Source organism: Macaca fascicularis, chromosome 8 (assembly GCF_037993035.2).
Source record: "Macaca fascicularis isolate 582-1 chromosome 8, T2T-MFA8v1.1".
Taxonomy (NCBI): Eukaryota; Metazoa; Chordata; class Mammalia; order Primates; family Cercopithecidae; genus Macaca; species Macaca fascicularis.
Genome location: NC_088382.1, coordinates 128398535 through 128417182, shown reverse-complemented (window position 1 = coordinate 128417182; position 18648 = coordinate 128398535). Strand labels below are relative to the sequence as shown.

Genomic DNA, 18648 nt, shown 5'->3' with positions numbered 1-18648 from the left:
CCACAGACCAAGAGAAAATATTGCAAAAGACACATCTGATAAAGGACCTCTGTCCAAACATACAAATACTCTTAAAACTCCACAATAAGAAAATGAACCCATTTAAAAATTAGCAAAAGCCCTTAAGAGCCACTTCACTAAGGAATATGTACAGATGGCAAGTAAACATAGGAAAAGATGTTCAATATCATATGTCATTAAGGAACTGAAAATTTGAATAACAACAATATACCACTACACACCTCTTATAGTTGCCAAAATCCAAAACACTTACCATACCAAATGCTGGCAAGGATGTGGAGCATGAGGAACTCTCATTAATTGCTGGTAGGAATGCAAAATGGTACAGCCATCTTGGAAGAAAGTTTGTCGGGTTCTTACAAAACTAAACATATTCTTACCATACAATCCAGCAATCACACGCCTTGGCACTTATCCAAATGAATTTTAAAATGTGTGTCTACACGAAAACCTGCACATAGATGTTTATAACACCTTTTCTCATAATTGACAACATTGGGAAGCAACGAAAATTTCCTTCAGTAGGTGAGTGGATACTGTGGTACCTCCAGACAATAGAATATTATTCAGCACTAAAAAGAAATATGCTGTCAAACCATGAAAAACATGCAGAAGACTTAAATGCATATTACTAAGTGAAGAAAGATTTTAACAAATGTGCCGCTCTAGTGTAGAATGTTGATAATAGAAATGGTTGTGTATGTGTGGGAGAAAGGAGGAATATAGGAACTCTCTGTACTTTCTGCTTAATTTTGCTGTGAACTACAACAGCTCTAAAAAAGTTTATTAATAAACAAAAAACACGATGATTTCCTATATTGCATTGAAACTAACATCATAACTTGCTTTTTTCTCCTCTTACAGGGATAGAAAGAGTGGTTATATGTTTATATTCCTTACGTCTAGAACTGCTGACTCCTAATTTTTACTTTATTTTCTGTCATTTTCTTCATTTTCTCTGTCCTGCCATCTCTGTTAATGACATATGTCAAATAAAAAAAATTAAAAAAAGAATGCTGCTTTGAGAGTAGCAATCAAAAGCCTTGTTTGAAAAGTGACTAAGATTATTTAAATAAGCACCCTGGAGATCAACTAGTTGAAACTCTTTAAGAAACCATTAAAAAGTCAGGAAACAACAGGTGCTGGAGAGGATGTGGAGAAATGGGAACACTTTTACACTGTTGGTGGGATTGTAAACTAGTTCAACCATTATGGAAAACAGTATGGTGATTCCTCAAGGATCTAGAACTAGATGTACCATATGACCCAGCCATCCCATTACTGGGTATATATACCCAAAGGATTATAAATCATGCTGCTATAAAGACACATGCACACGTATGTTTATTGCGGCACTATTCACAATAGCAAAGACTTGGAATCAACCCAATGTCCATCAGTGACAGACTGGATTAAGAAAATGTGACACATATACACCATGGAATACTATGCAGCCATAAAAAAGGATGAGTTTGTGTCCTTTGTAGGGACATGGATGCAGCTGGAAACCATCATTCTTAGCAAACGATCACAAGAACAGAAAACCAAACACCGCATGTTCTCACTCATAGGTGGGAACTGAACAATGAGATCACCTGGACTCGGGAAGGGGAACATCACACACCGGGGCCTATCATGGGGAGGGGGGAGGAGGGAGGGATTGCATTGGGAGTTATAACTGATGTAAATGACGAGTTGATGGGTGCTGATGAGTTGATGGGTGCAGCACAGCAACATGGCACAAGTATACATATTTAACAAACCTGCACGTTATGCACATGTACCCTAGAACTTAAAGTATAATAATAATAATAAATAAATAAATAAATAAATAAAAAAGAAACCATGACTGCCTCAGCCTTGCTAATCTCTTTTCTTATTACTCATCAATTCCGAATTCCATTAATCTCCTAGCCTAACATAAGAGTTTTCCAGAATGATCTGTCAGAAACACGTTCTTCTTCATTGTACTTCTTGCACATCTGTCACAATCGCTTTCCCTCAGGGCTGTACAGAAGGCATGATCACATCCCCCACAAAGGACGTTTTCTTCCATCCTTGTCTCTTTATTAGATAGTACCCAGAAGTGCCCCAACAGACTTTCACTCAATACTCACTGGCCTAGATTATTCTTCAACTGAAGTTGGCAAGTGACTGGCAAGAAAAATTACCCTGTTTGGTCATGATCAATTACAATTTACACCGCAGGACTGAGAAGGGGGTTGGTTTTGTTTACTTATCACATGGAAGAAAAGTCCAAGTATTATAAAGTCTCACCGAAAAGAAGGGATCGAAGAAAACAAAAATGAAAGAGGGAGGAGGAGAGCAAGAGGAGAAGAAAGAATAAAAGAAAGGGAGTGAAAATATCTTTGGGATAAATAACCAACAGCATCTATCTACAGTTTTATAAAGACAATTTCAGTAGAGGGTAAGATTTAAAGTTCTATTAAAGCAAACATGGAGGGAAATTAGATGAGGAAATAAAGACAGTATACACAAACTATATTTTAACGGATATTGATGTACATGGAACAAAGATATATCCAATAGTTTACCGAGAAGAATATAGGGTCAAAGAAGTTTGAGTTAGTTTTAGTTTTGTTTTTAAGATAGGTGGTATTGTGGCATATTTCTAGGCCAATATGAATAATCCTGAAAAGGGAAAGAAAATGATGTAGGAAATGTGACTATTATAGGATCCAACTCCTGGTGAAAATGAGATGGAAAGGATTTAAATTACTGATAAAGAGTTTTCTCTTTGCAACAGAAGTAGGTACAACCTTTTAATAGAAGGGATAAGTCAGTAGCTGAATACAAATGCTGAAAGTTTGATTGAATTGTTAGTTGGAAAAAAATGATAGTTCTTATGCAATTATATTTCTTTTCTTTCTAAAGTGAGCTTCAGTGTTACGAAAAGAGAGTAGGCAGATAGAGATGTTTGAAATTTGGGGAGAGAGGAGAATGTATGAGATTCTCAGAGAGAAAGGAAGTGCATTTTCTTGAGAAATATTACGGGGCAGCCTAGTAAAGTTGAGATTTTTAGCGTATCTTTACTGTTATAGCGTTGGCACAGAAGAAGTGGATAATTTGGTTGGGTGAGTTTGGGGTTTTGTCAGATAAATAGTATAATGGAGGGAAGATGAAGAAAAGGAGTTAAGGGTGCTTTTAAAAGAGTGTTACAGTACTAGCCCATGAAAATTTTAGGCTGCATAGGGGAAAGAGATGTAAGAACTGAGTAGAGGTGACAGATGGTGAAAAGGAGTCAGGTCAATAAGTTTAAAGTTTGAATGAGGTCAAAGAATGTTTGTTTGGGGAATATAAAAGGAAGTCACTAAAAAGTTGAAGGTGTGCAGAAAATGGTCAGAGAAAAGGGCTGGAATTAAAATTTTGAAGGTGCTATAACTACTGATGATGACAAGATGGCTGAACTAGAATGCAAAAATGATAGTTGGGACACCAGGATGTGGGATGGACTATTCACTTCTTGGATTCATCACTTATTTGCTGTTAACCTTAGATAAAGTAGTTCACATCTATAGTTCTTGGTTTCTTCATCTTAAAAAGGAGGATAATAATATAAACCAATTCATAGGGTTGTTGTGAAATCTAAAAATGTTCATTATGTAAAATGCTTTCAGCAGTGCCTGGCATATTGTAAGCATTCAGTAAGTGTTCCCAGTTAGTACTATTTGCATTTATATCATGTATTTATTACTTTATTTTTAAATGGTGAAGTTCCTGAATATTTTAAGTATTCACTCTATAACAGGGAGTGTTCTAAGCACTTATCTTTTTAAAAAATCTCATTCAATTCTCACAGTGTCCTTACTGGTAGGTACTATTGTTATACCCATTTCATAATTTAACCAACAGGGCATAGCTAGTAAGTGACACAGACATGCTTTTAATCATATCAGTCTGCTTCCAGATTCTCTGTCCTGAAACACCATCCTATGCAGTGATTGACAGTGGCATAGGTGAATTCAGGTGATGAGAACACAATGAACGAGGAGAAGACATTTGGAGGGAGAGATATGAAAACAACAAGGAAGGGTAATGGATAATGAAGTCTATGACATGCACATCAAAGAATCCGGGGTTTTGAGGGAGGAAGGAAGACAGACAGCCTGGAAGTGACAGTGGTGAACAAGGCTTACAACACACAGAAGCATTTCAAGCATTTCCGACCAAAGGACAACATGAAAAAATAGCTTCGAATTTGGTCATCTAGTGAACTTGGCAGTTCCTTAGGATTCTGTCCTTGTCATTGTATTTTTATCCCAGGGAGAGAAAGTTCTTGTGAAATTCTTGTCCTCTACCCAATCTTGCTAAGAATCATACTCAGTTTAGGGGCAAAGCTATAAGGTTAACCAATAGGTTACCAAGATGATTTTTTTTAGTGACTCTCAGACCAGTTCCCACATGAAAGCATTGTTTTAAAAACAAAGCAAATTATCAAATGTGGGGACTTTTCTGGTATGTGAGATATTGCAAATAGTGTAATTAGATACAACGTTCCTAATTCCATTTACTTACATGTCAGTTTCAAAAATCAATCTATCAACCAATCAAATGCTTTTCATAACCACGTAGCTGTAGATGAGGGATTAGCAAAGTGCAGCCAATGAAATAAATTCAGTCTGTCACCTGTATTTACATGGCATAAGAGCTAAGAATTACTTTTACCATTATGAATGGGAGAAAAAAGTTAAACGACTAATAATATTGCATGACATGCAAAACTTATATAAAATTAAAATTCTAAATGAAATAACTAAAATCTCATTACAAATTAGCATTAACAGATAACATTTGCAAAAACATTTTTGATCACTTTAAACCCAGATTAAATAAAATGTTTTCCCCCCAAAGAGTTCCATTCTTATCTTCCCATTACAGAAATGTGTATGTGATTATTATTATGTTTTGAATTCCATCAATAAAAATCTTTTTTTGCTATATATTTGTCATATAATCACCTACACAATATTCACAATTTTATCTTTAATCCTGAGATGCTTAAGATATTTGATATCTGGACTCTTACAGAAAAACTTTGCTAATTTTTGGTCATAAATAATGAGTAGACACAGTTTATGTTAGTGTAGGTATTATCATGTGAATATTGTGAATGTGATATGTGGGTGTCTGTGTATAAATGTAGCCATTTGATCACATATTCATTCCGCTCACAGACATTTATTGAGCTCCTATGCCAGAAACTCTCCTGGATGCTGAGAATACAAAGTTGAAAATAGGTAGTCATTGCTCTTAACAAAACCAGTCTTATTATTTTTTGTAGTGGTAATTTTGATAAAATTTAAGAAGAACAAATAATTTCTACAAAATTTTCTTTTAAATGAATATGCCCTTTTGTTTCTCCAACTCAATTGCCAGCTATAATTGGTTACTGAATTTTATTATTTTATAAAACATTTGATGAATTCACTGATTTTCAGTCTCAGCTAGAAAATTGGAGTAGGCAAACAAGACATCTCTCTCCGACCTAACTCCATTGGAGTAAGGGTCTTGTGACCTCTCTCTGCTATGCTTACCCCCTATTATGTCATTTGAATTTTTGGGGGGGAGTGGCAGTGCCTGGCATGCTACTTGGATAAAGTCATCCAAGGTCTGTGTCTCCGTCAAACTGAACTGAGCATTGTCAGTTATCATAGCAATTGTGTTGCTCATCAGCAGAATTGAGACCCAAAGCCATTTCCATACTTTTCAGTAGCTAACGCTTATCCTTTTCTTTCTAAATTGTCTCTGACATCAATTGCCCTGCAGGATTTCAGTGTGGGTTTAGGGGACTGAACAGCCAATGAATTCAGGCTGTTCTTATAGCATGCAACCATAACTTGTGTTTAGCTTTCATAACAGAATCTTATCCAAAACTGTCTCAAAGATGCCAAAACCAATCTGAAACCACTTCCTAGGTCCATTGCATAACAAGTGGATGTGCTCTTCCCACCACATGATGAAGGGCACTACGCAGTTAGATAACTGATCATTTGAATGGTGAAAGTATTTGTCTCGCTGTTACATTTAAGCTACAAAATTTGCAAGATTTCTGGTTCTACATTGTTTATTGAACATTTTTCTATTCACATTCATTGCTATTCCTTCTTTAATGCCCGGGAAGAGTCTATTGCTATCTCTTTTCCCTCACATCCCAGAGTGAGCCTAATTCAGGAGCCCTCACTTTTAAATGTACCTCTTAAAGTACAGTGTTACTCATTGGGAATGTTCTGCTGTAGTTTAAAATTACCTTTAGTAAAATTTTGCCCTTTTTCTTTTTTTTTTTTTTTTTTTTTTGAGATGGAGTCTCGCTCTGTCGCACAGGCTGGAGTGCAGTGGCCGGATCTCAGCTCACTGCAAGCTCCGCCTCCCGGGTTTAGGTCATTCTCCTGCCTCAGCCTCCCGAGTAGCTGGGACTACAGGCACCCACCACCTCGGCCGGCTAGTTTTTTGTATTTTTTAGTAGAAAGGGGGTTTCACCGTGTTAGCCAGGATGGTCTCGATCTCCTGACCTCGTGATCCACCCGTCTCAGCCTCCCAAAGTGCTGGCTTGAGCCACCGCACCCGGCCAATTTTGCCATTTTTCTAAGTGTTTGCTGCTTCCAGGGCCTAATACTTACACATGCAAATGCAGGCACAGCCAGAAGGTGGAGAATTCAGTTCTTCAGAAATTAAGGGGTCTTATTTTTTACGTTGAATCTGGACGTTGGCCCTCAGATACCCTTGATCAACTTAACCAATGATTTTCCCTACCTAAGCACATAAGAAAAAGATAGAAAGAGGATAGAACACAAAAATCCCTTGAATTTCCTAAAGCCAGAGTTCCCAGCCCCTGCACTATTGCCATTTACTTCCCGTTTCTGTTTGATCCAGTCAGGCATCTGAGGCCTCTAACTGGATCCAATCTAGTTAATGATCAGATCCAGTACAATCATGGACCCAGTCCAATTTCTGTCATAACTGCTGAACCCCGTTTAGACCTAAAATTTGCTCAAACTTGGAAAGCTCAAAATACAAATCCATGCAGCTTTGGAATCAGAGAACTTACCCATGATCCTCAGGTGCTACCAGAGGGCAGTGGACACAGTGGGCCCGGCAGGCATCTCACTTGGTGCCCCTAGGAGCTGCTGGGAGTCTACTGCAAATCCCACTCTGACATCTTCTGCAAGAAGGAAAACACTAGACAAATTAACTGAGTTTAATTGAGCAAAGAACAATTCAAGAATCAGGCAGCTGCCAGAATCAGAGATGCAGGAACTGCCACAATAGGAATTTCAGGGAAGGTCGAGGACCTGGGGATTTTCCTCAGGTGGTGCTGATGGATATCTTTTAGTTTACCTCCTGAATGAAGGCAATTTTCTTAGAATTTATTTTAGAAGGTTTTAGTGCCATTAGAAGTAAGTCCCCTACTCAATTTGCCTGGTTCTAAAACCAGCTTTTTCCAATTGTATAAGCAAATAAATTATTTTAGGCATTTCAAAAGACCTCCTGGGGGAAATGTACATATATTATATATATTTACAAATATATAAAAAATATATATATATAATATATATAACTTTTGTGGGAGTGGGATATTTGGGAATTCAGGCTTTTACCTACTACCTACAGAACAAGAAATAGGAGAGAAAGAAAAATGAGTATTTAAGGGTTGCTTTGACAGAAATAAAAGAACCAGGGGACACAAAGTTTTTTTTTTTTTTAACATATAAAATGCTTTTTTATTTCCCAAGTGTCCTGTTTCCCTAGCTCTGTCAAACACGATTGAGCTTATCTGCCTGGGAAATAGCAGGGCTATGGAAATTCTTATTTGGTTCAGCAGCCACCTGTTACCCCAAATGTCTTCTGTGGTAGCAATGTTGATTCTCTGAATCCTGCATCCATGAAAAAGAAGTGCCCATTCATTTCCTTTTATTTTACAAATATACAAAGCTGGAAGGTTGTGCTGTAGCCAGAGCACACTGTACAAAGAGGAGAGTTTGGCAATGCTGGAATAGGAAGGAATAAAATAACAAATTTAAGGCTGGAGGGGAAACAAATTGGAGGAAAAAAGTGAGATAAAAATTAAGTGTGCAGGGAGGGTGAGGATCACATCTAAACCTAATGGCCAGAGACCAGATTATGCAAATTATTTCAGGCAGCTCCATACTCTGCTCCACCCAAGCACCCAGCCAATGAAAGAACATTTCTTTAATTGATTTTTCATGTCTCTAAAACTACCAGAATTATCTAAATTCTTTAATGGTATAAAAAAAGAGATATTTTAACTTAATGAAATCAATGTGATGCCATTTTGATAAGAAAGTAATACATGAAGTGATTAATAAATTTGGGAGTTTCAGTTGAGCCCTATCTATACCCACTACCATCAAAATAAGAGCCTTCAATCAATTATATTTAGTGCATTCCATGTTTCTGGGAAGACATCATCATGTCCTCACCTTCGACATAATCCTTAGAGCCATTCTAGACTCCTCTGTCTCTTTCACCATCTCCCCAAGCTTTAGCATAAGAAATTACTAATACAGGTAGTATCTGTTTCCTCAATATCTCTCAAATCTGTCCTCTCCTGTCTATCCACACTACCACTACTTCAGCTTAGGTCATCCAATTCCTCATCTGGATTTCTGATATGAACTAAGTGGTCTTGTCTCCTGACTATACTTTAAAGAGAGAATTTGCTAAACTGCCAATCTGTTCTCATCATCTTCTTGCATATCTTTCTTTGGGGTCTTCCACAGCCCTCGGAATAAAGCTTACACATATCCCTATCCTTACAGGACATTTCCTTAATGGCCTTTCCAGGACAATCCTCTCATGTCTTTAGGGGCGATCCATGCTATGCCATAGTGACATTGCTTCTAACGTTTTATGCTGTCTCATGCCGTTGGAGCTTTGTTGTGATACTGGATAGTCTTGACTATTCATCTCATGAAACTGTGTTTCATAAGTGTAGAGACCGTGTCTTATTTGTTGTTGTAGCCATGGCACCTGGCATAGTGTTTGGCACATGGTATAATGAGGCAAAAAACTGGTAACTTTTAAAACAAATTGACAATTTTAAAAGGAAGAAGTGTTTGTGAGCTGGATACAGGTACCATAGTCATGACTGTGAAGCTATCCCTGACCATCCTAAGAAAACATAATGCTCCTGGAAGTTTGGGCCAATGGGAGAAGGCTAAGGTGGGTTATGGTCACCAGAAAAAAGAAAAAATAATAAATGCTTAAAAGCAAACTGTCTACTGCATAATTTTGCAGAGGGCTGGCCCTGATGTAAGGGATGGCTCAAAAGGAAATTACTGCCCGACACAGGAGGAAAGAATACCAATTATTTTTCTCTTAAGCAGGGCCAGGCCAACTCAACAGAAAACCAGAGAGGATGGGCAATGCATTCCTGGAAGGAAGCTACTGGTGCTGGTGCCATCAGCCTGGCTGACGAAAGAGACATGATCTAGGAGCCACCCAGCTGAAAGCTGGTACACCACAGACAGACATGCTTCTTGGAAACAACCTCTGGCCATCAGGAATTCAAGCTTAGCCTCAACTTCTCAGATGGAGCCTTCTAATTTTCCTTTTCCCTCCCCTGTGCTTCTTCCAGGAAACCTGCCTTGTCCTCTGTGGTAGTTGTGAAAGATCAAACGTGCCTTTTACCAAAAAGCCAGGACTTTCATCTCCTCCCAGCTCCTTTGCGTGTATCCACATGGGACGGCTCATACAGGGACACTCCTAGGACCTGACATGGGGCCACCTCCACTCTATGCCTATGAGCTTTTGTGTGGAATGAGAGTACACGAAGTCAAGGTGGAAGACCAGACCCACTAGTCTAAGACAGTAAATAATTATAGAATACTGTGACCATGAAATACACCACTTTGAATAGAATTTGTCTGTGATATATTTTGAGCCAAGACAATTTTTGCATGCTTTTATGCCACTTCTTCATGATGTTACTCATGCTAACAACTAACTTTAACCAAAACGTTACCAGGAGAATAAGGCAAAATCAGAAAAAAAAAAAAAAAAAAAAAAAAACCACGGCCTACCCAATTAATTGAAAATTTAAAAATAGTCATTGAAATGGGAGAAAGAGATCTGACTCCACTTTGGTACCCAATCTCTTCTCCCAATATTCCAATAAAGTTTCCAAACTTATCCAGACATTCTCCACCTGCTTCCCAATAACTTTTCAGTGGGTTTCTTCTACATGCCTACCTCCTCCATTCTGCCGAGTTGTACCAGTGCTTATAACCATTACAGCATAAAATCATTCCTCTTCCACTCTGTCTCCCCCATCATCTACCTTCCTTCTGGAAGGTAGGGATTTGTCTCCATCATCTCAACTTGTCATCATTAGGTCACTCGTTCCTTCTAAACACTACTTCCTGTGCCTCACTGCTAGACTGCCACCATGGCCAGGGATCATGGTGTAATTCAGCACATAAAAACCAATGCACAAGTACTGGTTGATTGTCTAATTTGGCTGATTCCATGTACCTGAACACAAAACTTTGGACATGGCAATATGTTACGTGTTGAAACTGTGTGCTCCATGTACACAGTTTATAAATAAGACCGTAGGGACCATGTCTTATTTATTGTTGCAGTCATGGCACCTGACACAGTGTTTGGCACACAATAGAAGGAGGCAAAAGACTAGTAACTTTTAAAGCAAATTGACAATTTTAAAAGAACAGAGTGCTTGTGGGCTAGATACCGAGATTACAGTCATGACTGTGACCCTATCCCTGACAGTACTAAGACAACATGATAGCCCTGAATGAATATAAAACATGTCCAAAGTTTTGTCTTCAAGTACACTGTTGCTCCTTTCTGAAACCTTCATTTTCTCACATTAACTTAAATACTGCATGCAGATGGAGGATTTTGTCTACCCATGAGAGTTTGATAAAATATCAACCCATGAGAAGGTTACAAACGTACAGATGTTGTCAACCCTGAACATAATTTTGAGCTTGGGGAAGCAGTGACAATGTGGTCTAAATGATTCCTCACTCATGATGCTCACAGAAAAACATTCACAAAGCTCAATCAATAGCCCCAGTGAGGCTAGAAAATCAGGGTAATTCTGGAAATAGAGAGACCATAGGGTATATACAGAATAGCCATTGATGGATGATGTACTGTTTTTATAAATCATAGGGTTTCTAGCCCACAGAACAACTCGATTTCTTTGACTAACCCACAGTATTTTTAGCCATTGCACTGACAAGTTCCATGTCTGAATAATATTCCTCTTTTGCTTCCTCAATTCTTGTGTCTTCCTTCCTTCCTGCTGTGAGATGCTGTGTCTACTGTGTCTTGCTAAATCACTACCATATTTACTTGTGTTTTTTCTGCCAACATGCTCAAAACCTGTTTTGTCCCCATCTGGGGGAAAAATATAACTTGAAAAAAGTAAAAAGAAAATTGTGTCTCTGTATGAATAGATATATTCCACGGTATTTTCTACCTCATTTTGAGCCCTTCCTGGTTACCAGGTATCATTAAGCAATTAACACATACTATCACATTTAAAATTCACCACATTCACAGTTTAGGTACCTGTTATTACCTTCAGTTCAATTTATGAGGAAATGGGCACAGAGAAACTTTTCCAATGTCATTTGCTAGTATATTGTAAAGCCAAAATTTGAGCCTAGGTCAGTTCAAACTTTTAAGTCTTTGCTACTAATCTTCTATGACTTTGAAGTCTGGATCTTCATTTGCCATTGCTGCCTCCAATTCTGGACATGTTCATCAATTTCAAAAGAATTCTTGTCTAATGAAATTGTGTGTCACATAAGAGCACAGAAATCATAATGATACAACTAAGACTGAAAGAATTTAAATGACTTATTGTAAGATGTTAAAGCTATTTCATGCCATCTCAAATCAGAACTAAGTTTTTCCTGTCCTTCTGTTGTTCTTTTATCCTTCTTACAACACTGTGACCCTTATATTTTTCCTATTTTTTTAAGAAACAGAGTCTTCCTCTGTTGCCCAGGCTAGAGTATAGTAGTACAATCATAGCTCATTGCAGCCTCAAACTGCAAAGCTCAAGCAATCCTCTTGCCTCAGTCTCCTGAGTAGCTGGGACTATAAGCAAGCACCACGTCTGGCTATTTTTTAAATTTAATTTAATTTTTTGTAGAGATGGAGTCTTACTATGTTGCCCATGCTAGTCTCTTGGTCTCATGCAATCCATCCACCTCAGCCTCCTAAAGTGCTGGAAATACAGGCGAGATCCACTGTACCCAGTCTTATTTTTTCTATGAATTTTTGGTGAGCAGTATTTCTTTTCCTTCACAGAAGCAGCCCTATTTTGTCAAAGAAGAATGAAACATCTCAGAGGCAGAGATCCAAATACACTTGACCCTTGAACAATGCAGTAGGTTAGGGATGTCAACCCCTTGTGCAGTTGAAAATCCATATATAACTTTTGACTCCCCAAAAACTTAACTAATAGTAGCCTAGTGTTGACTGGTAGCCTTACTGATAATATAAACAGTTTGATTAACACATATTTTATGTTATATGTATTATATACTGCGTATCATTCGAAGCCATAATGTACACACTAGATAAATAAACCTTTTTTATTCTTAAGACTCTTGGTTATGAAGGATGATTATGTAAATGCAAGATGTGAATCTATACGTTCTCACTTTATAAGTTGCCCGTGGGAATTCACTTCGTTGGTGGATGAGACTAAACACAAGCAAGCCAATGCTAGGCAAGCTTCAAATTGGGCCTCTTCATTTTGGATGGCCTCCTGCACCCCTTTATCTTTCTCCTGTCTCCTGGAATTCATCTTCTTCCCTGCTCATCTACCACCTGTCTATAGTTTCTCACTGATTTGGCTGCCCAAGCACAAATAGTACTAACTTCTCTTTTCTCGACCCCTGTTACCCTCTCTCTTTTTCCTTTCCATGAATTCTCATTTGCTAAGCTGGATGATCTCACTTAAGTTTTTGAGGTTTTGAGATCTCTATTATTCTTTTCCATTCGTTCCCCTGTCCTTTGCTGAGAGCTCCCATGACCTTCCAATACCTTCTTCAGTCCAGCCCCTAAAAAAGAATTCCACCAGAACAGAGCCTTGCTGTAAACTGGGAACCTTTCCAGTACCCCTTTTCCATGACTACTGCCCTATCAACATTTAAACTATCTGAATACTCTTCCTTCAAGTCTTACACTTTTGGGTGGTTAATGAGCACTAAAATTACTAAACTAATCCCAGCAAATGTGTGAGCTTCCTAATAATTCACCCCATAGTAATCAAATTCAAAAGCACACGTGTATAGAAAACCCTCTCTAGAAGTGGCTGCATTTAAAGACAGCAAGATAGGTTCCTCTAATCTCATAATAGAGACTAATCACTGCTGGCTTTCTTGACCTCCAAAGCTAAGTTTATTATGCCAACTCTTGATAATTACCATTTCATTTCTCATTGTGTCCCTTAAATTACATGTTTCAAATAGATGGTTTATAATTTCATTAGATGATAGTAAAAGCTCTATTTTTCCTTTTACTTATAGGGTATTTTTTTATTATTATTTTTCTCAGAACTTCTCTGAGCTTATTTCTTTTTTTTTTCTTCTTTTTTTTTTATTATACTTTAGGTTCTAGGGTACATGTGCATAATGTGCAGGTTTGTTAAATATGTATACTTGTGCCATGTTGCTGTGCTGCACCCATCAACTCATCAGCATCCATCAACTCGTCATTTACATCACGTATAACTCCCATTGCAATCCCTCTCCCCTCCCCCCTCCCCATAATAGGCCCTGGTGTGTGATGTTCCCCTTCCCAAGTCCAGGTGATCTCATTGTTCAGTTCCCACCTATGAGTGAGAACATGCGGTGTTTGGTTTTCTGTTCTTGTGATAGTTTGCTGAGAATGATGGTTTCTAGCTGCATCCATGTCCCTACAAAGGACACAAACTCATCCTTTTTGATGGCCGCATAGTATTCCATGGTGTATATGTGCCACATTTTCTTAATCCAGTCTGTCACTGATGGACATTTGGGTTGATTCCAAGTCTTTGCTATTGTGAATAGTGCCGCAATGAACATACATGTGCATGTGTCTTTATAGCAGCATGATTTATAATCCTTCGGGTATATACCCAGTAACGGGATGGCTGGGTCATATGGTACTTCTAGTTCTAGATCCTTGAGGAATCGCCACACTGTTTTCCATAATGACTGAACTAGTTTACAATCCCACCAACAGTGTAAAAGTGTTCCTATTTCTCCACATCCTCTCCAGCACCTGTTGTTTCCTGACTTTTTAATGATTGCCATTCTAACTGGTGTGAGATGGTATCTCATTGTGGTTTTGATTTGCATTTCTCTGATGGCTAGTGATGATGAGCATTTTTTCATGTGTCTGTTGGCTGTATGAATGTCTTCTTTTGAGAAATGTCTGTTCGTATGCTTTGCCCACTTTTTGATGGGGTTGTTTGGTTTTTTTCTTATAAATTTGATTGAGTTCTTTGTAGGTTCTGGATATTAGCCCTTTGTCAGATGAGTAGATTGCAAAAATTTTCTCCCATTCTGTAGGTTGCCTGTTCACTCTGATGGTAGTTTCTTTTGCTGTGCAGAAGCTCTTTAGTTTAATGAGATCCCATTTGTCAATTTTGGCTTCTGTTGCCGTTGCTTTTGGTGTTTTAGACATGAGGTCCTTGCCCATGCCTATGTCCTGAATGGTATTACGTAGGTTTTCCTCTAGGGTTTTTATGGTTTTAGGTCTAACATTTAAGTCTCTAGTCCATCTTGAATTAATTTTCATATAAGGAGTAAGGAAAGGATCCAGTTCTAGCTTTCTACTTATGGCTAGCCAATTTTCCCAGCACCATTTATTAAATAAGGAATCCTTTCCCCATTTCTTGTTTTTGTCAGGTTTGCCAAAGATCAGATGGCTGTAGATGTGTGGTATTATTTCTGAGGGCTCTGTTCTGTTCCATTGGTCTATATCTCTGTTTTGGTACCAGTACCATGCTGTTTTGGTTACTGTAGCCTTGTAGTATAGTTTGAAGTCAGGTAGCGTGATGCCTCCAGCTTTGTTCTTTTGATTTAGGATTGTCTCAGCAATGCGGGCTCTTTTTTGGTTCCATATGAATTTTAAAGCAGTTTTTTCCAATTCTGTGAAGAAACTCATTGGTAGCTTGATGGAGATGGCATTGAATCTATAAATTACCTTGGGCAGTATGGCCATTTTCATGATATTGATTCTTCCTATCCATGAGCATGGTATGTTCTTCCATTTGTTTGTGTCCTCTTTTATTTCACTGAGCAGTGGTTTGTAGTTAGGGTTTATTTTTAATTTAAAAAGTGATGCAAGCTTGTTTTCACAATTAAATATAAGAGTAGTGAAGAAAAGGTTAACAATCTCACTTTACCCCATTTCTACTCCATCAACTCTGATTAACCAATGTTAACAATTTTGTATGTATTCTTCTACCTTGTTCTCTGTGATCCAAAAAATTATATCCAAAATAAGTACGTATGTTCACACAAAGATATGCACATGTGTAAATAAAGTATATTATTGTACTTCAAACATGGGATCATTTTATACCTATGACTCTTTTGCTTACTTTTGTTCTTAATAACATATCATGGATATCTGTCTGGTCATTATATTCTATATTGTAGAGCCCTATAGTTTAGTCAAGCTTCTCTCTAATAAGAGATACTCAGGCTGTTTCTAGTTCCAGTGCCACTATAAATAACAATACAGGAAGTATCACTTAGTATAGCTTTGCATTTAATGTTTTTTCAAGCTGTAAGATGTATTTCCCAAATTGGGATTGCCCAGGTCAAATAAAATGTACATATCCTGAAGAAGGTTGGTTAGAGTAATTCTCACTCTCATTAACAACATCCCAAAGTGTCCATATCCTTGGCATATTTATAATATCATTTTTAAAACTATAAATATATTATTTGTTATAAGCATACAAATGGGTATGTTTGTGTGTATGGGGCCTTGTGTCTACTATAATGAGACCCTTAAAACTAGGGGACTGAGGTGGAAGGAATGAAAACAGTTACCTGAGGGCCACCTTTAAAAAGGAATACTAACATTTTTGTATGTGTTAAACCTGGTTGAAAATACTGCCAATGACCCTTCTGGGAGCATAAAGATAGAGGTAGACATTTTAGGAAACATGAAAGCAGCCTTTAGAATGGATCTGGAAAGAGGGAGAATGTTGTTATTAGCAGCAAATTGCAAAACAAGCAAATTGTTCTAATTTAATGTCTGTATATGGAAAATTTGGCCAGTTTCTTTATTTTTCCTATGCTTTGTCGATCTGTGTAGCGACTTGTTCCCTGAAGTAGCTCAGAGTACACATGAGAGGCAGTAGAGTGTATAGTGAATAACAATGATGGAAGTAGTAACAGGAGTTAATATTGATTGAGTGCTTGCAATGAACCACATGTTCTTCCACGTGCTAAGTTGAATTCCCTTGATATCACCATGCACTGCACCACCAATATGCACAAACTTCCTATATTCCTAGAATGTCCAGTCGGTCCTAGCCACATACATGCATTGATGGGATGCCCTGTTAGGAGTTATATTTGAATTTGGCCCCTACTGCCCACATCCTCATCTTTCTGCTCCCATTCTCTTCTTACTCCCCTGCTTCACACCCACAGTGCTAAATAGAAACTGCTAAGGTGAAAGTCACCAGGTGACCTCTATATGGCCAAATCTAAAGAACACTGTCTTCAGTTTTCTCCCCTTTGACATTTGGTCACTGTAAGTCTTCATGAATTCAACTCTCACCTGTCTCATCATGCATATTAACCCTCTTGCCTGGCTTTCTTTCATTCCTCCTTTCTTCTTCTCTATTATCCCCTTAAAGGCTAGTCTTCTCCAAGACACTAAATTTGAATCCTTTACCCATCTATGGAAAACCCAATCCATATCCATGAAATCAAATACAACATATAGGTTGCCAATACACAAAGCTAAAACTCCAGGCCTGAGTCCCTTCTGACAACCATATCTTTATCTCAAACTACTTAGCAGAAGCACCAGATATATCTATCTATGATTAAAATAAAACTCACTTTTTTTCCTTTAAACAAGCCTATTTTCCTTCATATTCTCTGTGTATCATGACTATCCAGCTACTACTCATCTTACAAATCTAAAAACATCATCCTAAATATCTCCTTCTCTCTCAACTCCCAATAATAGCAGTTATTTATTGGATTTTGATGTGGGGCCATATTATTTTTATACTTTGATTCATTTCATTAAAAAGTGTCCCACAAATTAGTGGCTATAATTCCCACTTCACAGGGGATAAAGCTGAGTCTCAGAGACACTCAGTAACTTGACCCAAGTCAGACAGATAGTACAACGCAGTATGAGATTGAAATGAAATTCTGTTTGACTTAAAACTCCTTGTGTTCTCAACTACACTGTGTGACTGCTCACCCAGTACTGATAGTGATTATAATAGCCAATGTAGACTGAATGACTATGTTTGAAACACCAGATACTAAGAACTTTTCACAAATTAACTTGTTTAATGCACACAGAAGCTCTATGATTTAGGTACTACAATCCCATTTTACAAATGAGAAAACTGAGATTCAGAGAATTTAAAACTTGCCTTGTGTGAATAACCCAACCAGTAAGCTATAAAGTTGTAGCTCCAGGACTCAAAACCAAACTCTCTACGCTTCTGAGATCTTCCTCCCCAAAAAGCACTTTAATCTGCCTCTCTGTCTTCATCACCACTGCTACTGTCCTGGTTCAAACTCTCATCATTTCCCTCTGCCTTTTGTCTCCTACTCTATTCCCATTGAACCTACTGCACTTCATACATGGCTGCATCATTAGCACATATGACGTGATTTCCTAACTCTTAACTTCTCAAGGACTTCATGAGGGCAGGTATTTCATCTTATTCATCTCTGTTTCCATCCAAACATTGATACATTTTAGATAAATGGATAGACAGGTGTGTATCCTCCCCAACCATCAGTATGGCTTATTTGTGAACAAATCTCTAAGGTTTCATCCCCAGCCACCATGTGCAGAGAGATAAACAGATTGAAAAAAAAAAAGGAAAAGCAAATCAGTACACTGATACCACCACAGGCAGTTTAGTAATTCTATTCCTTACTTAACTTTCTCTACTAGATCATTAGCAAGACAATTTACAACAAAAACGAATATAGTAAGTCCAATTTTTAAATTATTTTTCTTTCTAGAGTTGGGTCTCACTTTGCTGCCCAGGTTGAACTTGAAATGCTGGCCTCAAGCGATCTTCCCTCATTGGCTTCCCAAAGCTTTGGGATTACAGGTGTAAGCACTGCACCCAGTCAAGTCAAATGGAATACAGGCTTACTTTTTATTTGTTTGTGTTTATTTTTAAAACAATAAGGATTTCCAAGTGAATAAAAACATGGAAAGAATATATTTCTTTACTGTATGATCGTACCTAAACTGACATCTTAGCACTAAGTATAATGGAATTATCCCTGTCTTTAAAACTTGAACCATAACATATCTCATAGTGTGGATAGGGCCATGTTATATGGTTGTAATAGCGTGGATTTTTTTGGGATGGGGGGAGCAGGACAC

General features: G+C 37.8%; 1 long non-coding RNA gene across 2 annotated transcripts in view; it reads right to left on the bottom strand.

Annotated features, from left to right (window-relative positions):
- LOC102117305 (uncharacterized) overlaps positions 1–18648 on the bottom strand; it is a 265757-nt gene that overhangs the window by 116751 nt on the left and 130358 nt on the right. Inside the window, exon 4 of one of the 2 annotated variants that reach the window (XR_001493120.4) lies at positions 7088–7201. This is a non-coding gene — a long non-coding RNA (uncharacterized lncRNA). Of the gene's footprint in view, positions 1–3736; positions 7202–18648 lie in introns of those variants that run through there. The other variant, XR_012416613.1, reaches the window with a different exon arrangement.